This window comes from Chaetura pelagica, unplaced genomic scaffold (genome assembly GCF_000747805.2).
Source record: "Chaetura pelagica isolate M959 unplaced genomic scaffold, ChaPel_1.0 scaffold94, whole genome shotgun sequence".
Lineage (NCBI taxonomy): Eukaryota > Metazoa > Chordata > Aves > Apodiformes > Apodidae > Chaetura > Chaetura pelagica.
In genome coordinates, this window is record NW_009952881.1 from 2,162,162 (window position 1) to 2,170,543 (window position 8,382).

An 8,382-nucleotide genomic window follows, 5' to 3' on the forward strand; every position below is an offset into this window, starting at 1 on the left:
AGGCTATCTTTGCTTATATGCAAGCTTGTCTCAGTCTTTGCAAATGCCTCCATGAGTTCCTCCACATACTTTTTGGTAACAAGGGACAATACAAGAGCAGGAGTCAGTACACCCTGGGGATGATGCAGGTGGCCGACAAACATCTGCCTTTTCATCATTCAGCCTCTAACACCTGAATTATTATCCTGTACAGAAATTATTTGCACAAACAGAGGTATTTTGAACATCAGAAATGAAACCTCACACTATCAGCAGAAATCCAGGTGGCTAGGAAACAAACAATAAACATATGGAAGTGTATAAGATAGTATCCTTCCTTTTAAATAAATAATACAAAAGAAAAAATAAGTCAAGTTAGCATAAGCCTTGCCTGCATACACAAGTACATCTCTGTGACATTGGCTCACTGAAAGACACCACCAAAAATACCCAGGTTTTAGTAGCAACCCACCACACTTATTCATCTTTACCTTGTCCAGAAAAATCAAAAACCCATACAGGACTAAGATCCCCATGCACAAAGCAGGAATTCATTCTGCACAGAACCCTTGAGGAATCATTCCGTTACTCTGGGATCCTCCAAGACATAATACACCCATTAACACATGAAACATCCCAGTATTGTTGGGCATGTGGCATGTATCAGTAATGCTGGTAGTCCAGGTGCAGCTCTATCATACCTACAGCAGTTCTGGCACTTGGGAAACAAAGCACACTTACTGCAGAGATACAGTCACAGTACTTAAAATGCAGTAGTCCAATACTTCCTGAGAACTTAAAACTTACTGCAAGTGCACAACACAGCATGAGTAGACTTATTTGGCCAGGAAATCCCAGACAGGCGTATATTAATCTCATTTATCCACCCAACAAGAAATATCTTCTTTCAGATATCTAAAAAGCATGGACCCTTCAAATCAGGGACAGCATTTCCACTGGTAAATAGCACTGCAGAGCTCAAAGAGAACTTCATCCCATGCTCACATCCCAAAGGAATGATAAGGGCTATCCAGAATAAATATAATGGTCCACTATTGTGAACCTTATTTATCGAGTGAACCTACTGACTTCTTGTCAGCACAAGCACTTCTCCTCATTACCAAAGGTTTGTCAGATCAGAGAATATTATTTTGACACTGCAACATTAAAAAAAACATACCTTGCATTTGATCTAATTATACTATCACCTACAATTTCTAGTGGCACTTTAAAGTCTGGAATTTACTCTGGCTATAGCACTATAATAAAACACAGCTACATACAGTGAGGCCTGAAAATTTTTCAAGCAGTATCTTCAGCTTTCTTTTAGCAATACTTTTTTTTTTTTTTTCCATGCCATAAACAAGGACTGCAGTATATATATGTAAATATTTATATTTCTAAATTATTATGAGGTGCTGTCAACAGAGCTGACTTATGTTGAAGTTTGGTCAATTGCTCTGCATTCAAGCAATTTCACTGAGGTATTTTTCTAAGATGCATCACTTTTGTTAATTCCGACTAATATTTTATTATAAACAAACTAAAACATGTCAAAAGTTCTCCCACTGTTTGCTTGTATTTTGGTGTATTTGTGTTGCCGTTTTGATACATTTGCACAGTATTTGAGAGCAATGTTAGAAAATGGTGCTCACAGTCCAAGAGACACAGCTACCACCATCAGAGCCACATCTATCTTTTTTTCATTTCAAAGAGGTACAAGAATGGGTAAAGCTACTTCTTTGGCTAAAGGCAATCCCCCCCCTCTCACTTAGACTTCATGAACAGAGGGTAGGAGGCAGAGGAGGGCTTTGTTCATTCCATGCACACTGTGTACTTGTACAGAAAGGCAATAACTGATTTTATTAGTAACACCTTGGAGGTCTCTGGCCTTGCTGATACCACACTCCCCCTGCCAGACAAGCAAGCTGACTGTTAAACTGATACACCAGACACTTCCATGTGAAGCTTATCCATCGTAAAACCTTTCAGACAGCTCTAAAAGAGCTTTTAAGTATCCAGGAGATTAAAGAGAGTAAACATTTCTACAGAAATGAATCATCTTTGAATCATAGTTAACAGATTCTACTAGACCACCTTTTCATCATTTTATCAATAATTTATCTATTAACTGTCTATCCACTGATTTTTTATAAACATACTAGGAAACCACTTCAATTTTAACTGTTTTTTATGTAAACATATATATAAACTGTATAAATTAATTTAGAGAACAATTAATTGGAGTCTCTCCCACCTTTCATAGCAACATTAAAGCCATTATAAAACAAAAGTTTTTAATTGCATCCTGTTTTTCTCTCATTAATATTAGACAGGCACACAGGGTACTAATGCACTATTAAAACCACTAATGAGACAAAACAGAGTCAGCTCTTAGAAGTCCTACATGGGTGACTGCCTTATGCGATTTACTACAGCAGAAGCCATGTAAAACACCATGTGTGGTCTTTGGGAGAGAAGGTCCTTGGTAGTGGAGCTGCTGTGGGAAGGGGTTGCAGCCTCCCCTCCACCAGACAAGACACAAACATGAGCAAAGCCATAGAACAGACCAGGACAAACATAAATAGATAATGAAAATATGACAGATGTGAGAAAGCAGAATGAACCTAAGACAGGCATAGCCTGAACTCCAAAGGACTTTGAGGAGGAGACAAAACTTCCTGTATTAGATGAGCTGCCAAACAATGGTCACAGCCAGGCTTCAGGATTTTATTTCCCTGCTGCTTTTAGTCTCTTCTTCCTCAAATCAACACTATATTGTTCAAAAATAAACACAGCTGATTCCACCCTTTATGCAGAACTAAGGAAATGTTTATTGGCTATCCCAGAGCCATGAAAGGACAAAAGAAAAGTCAAGGTCTTTGGCCATCCCACTAAATCAACCTATCAAAGTGTTTCAGCACAGTTATTGTTACATCTCTGTTAACATTAAAAAAGCCAACCCACTAAACAGTCATCTTGTACAATAGCCTATTAATCAATGTTTCTATGAAAAGTTTGTCTCATTTTAAAAAATGAGCTTGACAGATCAACTGTACAAGATTAGAAAGTTTTCAGACTGAAGTTTGTACCATAGTTCTCCTCAATTTTTATCAAAAAAAGAGACTGACATAACTTTTCAACATCATTAGTTAATTCACTGGCAAGAGGCAGAAGAACAGAACACCTCTTGCACAAAGGTACATTAAAGTAGCATCTATTTTTGCACCAGACCTCACACATCCAAATCCATCTGTAAACATCCCCCAGTTTCCACAGCACTGAAGCTATCAGGAACCCAGCACACCAGATCAGACAATGACAAAACCCCTGTCTTCCCACTTGCACTGTGTCATATGCAGATTTTGTATTACCTGAAAAGACAAATAGCAAACCCCTGACAAAAAGACAAGATAAGGATTTATTCTTGCTTTACTTTTAGGTACCACGTATTTGAGTTTGAACTCTACAAATTCCAGGAAGCCAAAGAGCAAATGAGAACAAGCAAATACCAACACAGCACAGTTTTCCCAAGTCTGGCACCACCAATCTGCTGGTTTAGCTGTTCCTGTAGCTAATTGTCTCCTTTCACATCTGTTTTAATTTCAGTGTTTGAAAGCATTGCCTGCTTAGAAAAAGCTATTGGTCCTTGATTCCTGGATCCTGTTCTGATGCATCCCTATGACTAATTGAGACTTCAGGTATTCACTAACTTATTTTTATTACAATTTATCTCACATTTACCTTCCTACACATATGAGTAAATCACTTTAAAATTAATAACTGATCTAAAGTTTCCTAGGGAAAGCATTACAGCACATGCAATGAACTGGCTCATCGTACATTTCATAAATTTGGCTACATAAGAACAGTTATCACAGAAAGCCCTGAAATACACTTCCCTATGCTCAGTATACCACAGTATGTGATGTGCCACAGCCATTTCCTCTCTGAAGATGCACACAATTGTGGTATCTTAGATGATAATGCAGTGAGCACAGTGAAGTGGTAACTTCTGAAATGGAAAAAGGACAGTTTGCACAGTAATTGCAAGCTATCATAAATGCCAGAGCCACTTAACTGCAAGACATAACGAAGGCTGGCCCCAGTTTCAGGGCAATTAAACTACACAGCAATCAAAATAAAAATAAAAAACCTTTGTCACAAATGTGCTTTTTTGTTTTTACTGGAAATCATGAAACATTTCAACCTCAATGAATCTGAGCCAAACTACAGGTTTCCCCTCCGTGAAGACTCTTGTCTGTGCCCTTTGTGCTGTCTCTGGAGAGATGGCACTTCCTGCACTTCCTGCAATGGGAAAAGTTTGGTTTTTTTAAAAAAAAAGAAAGGAACAGGCACCATCTCAAATTTTTTTTCCAAAGCAGCAGCCAGGTCAAAGGAAGGCAGGCATTGCTTTACAGAGACCTGGAGCCATTACAGAGTTTGTCTGGCATTTAAGATATGATCTCATCTCCACTGATGGGCACTTTGTTTATGGAATCAAATCCATAGCAAGTAATGAACAGATTGATTTGGCACATAGATTTGCACTTCATTATTTCTACAAAATCTAGAGTTATAGTTACTTATATTTAATATAAGTAATAACTAATAAAGCAATTGAGTTACTACAACTGAAAGTTAAATTAATATTTTTATAACACCATGGCGGATCAGTTGACTCCTTCAAGCAACATTTCCTCTTTAGCAATATTATTCCCTCTTTCACATTCCCATCTCACTTTCTTCAAACCAATTACCCCTGTGCCAGTTTCTTCAATTTTAGTTTGGAGTTGCCTGAGCTTTGGGAGAGGGGAAGGGTGGGCATAAGGAAGAGAAAAACAGAAAGTATTTTAAATTGAAAAAAGCTCTAGACAACTTGAATACATTTTTAACACAGAAAAATCAAGGCTGTGTGAAAAACTCTTTACATATTATCCTTTTATAAGAACTTTTCTCCCCTGGCTAGTTCACTGTTATTATTCAAAGAAACGAGCTCTAGCCCCTAACCCTTTTCCCCTCTTCTTTCCTTTCTGACATGCAGTATTTGCTTTTGAAAGGAACTGGGATTTTTGAGATTTGTCTGTACCTGGTGTGCTGCCTCTTACAGAGGCCTTTCATTAGGAGATTACATAATGGTACTTGAAGCATTATGGTGCAAAACAATATTCTAAAGGAACAATATATTAATGTAATAAGAATTGCCTCCTTTATTTCCCATAGTAAAGCATCCGATTAATTTAATGTTTCTATTTTCAAAGCCCATTAAGCTGTAGCTTGCTCTTGGTGAATGGTGCAGAGATTCACAATGCTAAATAATGGGTTTGTTTGTAAGTTTTATTTACTATTGCATTGTGATGAAGCTTCTTGTACTCAGGTTTTGACAATGGCAAATAATATTTGGCTGAAAATAGAAACAAACGCGTTTTACAAAGAAAGACAAAAGAGAGGAGCTTACTAGCAGTACTGTAACAAAGTACACAATCCTTTGCACCCAGAGAGCATCCTTGCACCTTTGACTTTAGTTTGGACAAGGAATTGTGCTGTAAATTATAGTCTCCCATATGACAATCAGCACATTTCTGTCAATCTCTATTGAATCTCATCTGGATTGTTATTACACTCAGATCAGCACCAAAATTCAGAGAGTTGTTAGATTTCCACCATCATCATGAACAGCATGGGGAAACCAGAAGCATTAGAAATCTAAATTTTCATCTTGAGATGACATCTCTGTCCTTCCTATCTTGCATATTTGTCCTATTTTTGCTTAAAACCAAAACGTAGCCACAGCACATTCACGACTATGACCAAACTGTTCTGGCATTTTTATACTTTATGATAAAGAAGTAACACCAACAGGTTGGCAAAGGGTTTACTAATAGTCCTGGCAATTTACAGTATATCCCTCTCTCTGCTCTCACATTCATATGAAACAATCAACATGACACTTGGACCAAAACAAAGATGATTTTTGTCACACAGCTGTCCTCCAACACCAACAAGACACTTACACCACAACTTACTGCAACATCATTTTGGACCTGGTTCATCATACTCAGGCCTATTTTATTACTGACCTTTCTGCAACATGTCTTGGGTTATTATGGAAATAATTGTTTACATCCTAGCTTTTGCTAGAGCTGAACAGATCCAATGTGGGATAATCTTCAGTGTACACAGTTATGCTGAAGGTCTCAATGGGAATTCATACACTTTTTTTGGGTTGCCAGGCAGTGGTGGCTTTAGAGGCATTTTAAGGGCAGAAAGGGAAAGCAAATTTGGAGGGGGAGGGGATGGGATGCCTAGAAAAAAAAAGAGGTGGGGGAAGGGGCAGATTTCTACACTCAGAAGAAGAATATTAACTCCAAAGAACTTACTAAGGAATTTACAGTATCTGCTGTTTGACTGAAACAAGATGTCACACATATTGGTTGTATTAATCCCAACACACACTTGGAAACACATCTTCCAATTAGGTGGGATTAAGGATCCAAAGTACTTTAAAAAAAAATTAAAAATCTGTGTCTGCTGGTTTTGGGGTGGGACAGACAGAAGTGCAAACATGCACACCTATGGTTGAGCAGAACAGAAGTTACCACCTTCTAAGCAGGAATCGGCACAAATTTGCATCCCTAGCTGTGAAATCTCAGCTGCAGCTCCCAAGTGCAAATGTAGGTTTGTACATGTAATATCACAACCACACTCTGACAGTTTTAACTTTCTAAGTTCAACAGATTCAGGAGGTACAACATTTTCTCTCCAAATTCTAAATTTCAGAGCCAGTTATTTGCTTCTTCATTTGCAGAGGACAATGAGATAGCAATGAATTCTTAGAGGACTCTATAGCAGGAAGTATATTTATGATTTATTCCAGTTTCAGAGACATTATTAATTTCAAAACTAAATTTTTTATTTAAAAAGTTATTTACTTTTCTTTGCCAAATCACCTGATGTTGAATGTCCAGCCAGTTGGGGCTTAGTTTCATTTGTTTTCTTGTGGTGATTAATTCCTGAGCAGTTCTACACGTTTGCATAGATGAGGTTTCTGCAGCAGCGCACTCAGGACCATCATACTTAGTGACTGCTACAGGTGCCCACCAACAGGACTTTTCTGAGTAACACAGCTAGGGGAGGAAAATGTAGTCTTAGAGTTACTAAAGCAGTTAATACTTAGCACCTGGAACAGAAAAAGGTACTTCTCTGGCCAGGAAGGCTTTCTCACAACTGACTGTAGAAAGCCTAATTTGAATGATGAGAGTAAGGTGGTGTTCCAGCCAAGAAAGTTGCAAACATTTTAAATGAAATAATTTAAGGATGCTGATGTTTTACATCTGCTCCTCCAGGGTATTTTTTTTAAATGTCCAAGAAAAAATGCCCTAAAGCCAAATCTAGATCACAGAGTGCCAAGAAAGAGACTTACCTTTTTATTAATTCATATATGGAGACTAAAGTAGTAAAAACTCTATCTAGGACAAAAATCTGCATACTCACTGTATGTAAAATGTGCTATGCTGTGCTGTGGCTTCTTGCTCTGGGACAGAGACTGTCACAGGAGGATCTAAGGAATAGAAAGCTTGGGGAAAACTTGAGTTCATAAATTACAATTTGTTTAAATGTTAACAAGTGTTCAGCAGCCCAGTTTCAGACTCTTGGAGCATACTGAATAAGCTGTCTGGAAAGCCTCAGACAGGTCCCTTGTACCAGCTCAAAGGAACATTGCATTTTCCTAACTACTTGCTGTGTTCACATCCACAAGGAGCAACATAGACCAAATTTTATCAAAGATGAAGTTTGAACTGTGTATTTGAATTGTGTGTTGCAAGTATAACAGCAAGGAATTATACCAAGTTTGGAATTAGATGAGCTTTAAAGTTGCTACCAAGTAAAACCATTCTACAAATCTGCGATTACTAGACTTCTTTCCCATTATGGGATCTAACCATAAGAGAGTCTTCCTTGGTTTTCTAGGTTCATTTGCAAGTAATATATGCTGAAAGCCAATTTTGTTTACACATTTTACATGCTGATTACATGTTATTGTTTCTGTACATAAGTTCATACAGACATACACTTAAATACACACTTTTATTTTAAAAAAGCCACAATCCTAGATATCTTGAAAAATGTAGCTATCCATTTTTCTTGTTCTACATAAAGCTTTGGCTCGTTACCCCAGCTGTCCTTCCCACCTGGGCAGCAGCTTGAACAGAATTATTCTGTGGGCTCCAGCTCCATTCACTTGAAAAACCACAAACTTGATCTGTTGTCCGGGAAGTCAATTATTCAAAGCTGTGCAGCCTAATTGCTATAGAGTACTTTGCTTAGGGTGCAGTTCTTCCACAGGCAGAAGTTTTGGTGATGGAGGGGTTTTTTTTTTAAATTTATCAGGTAGCCCGTATT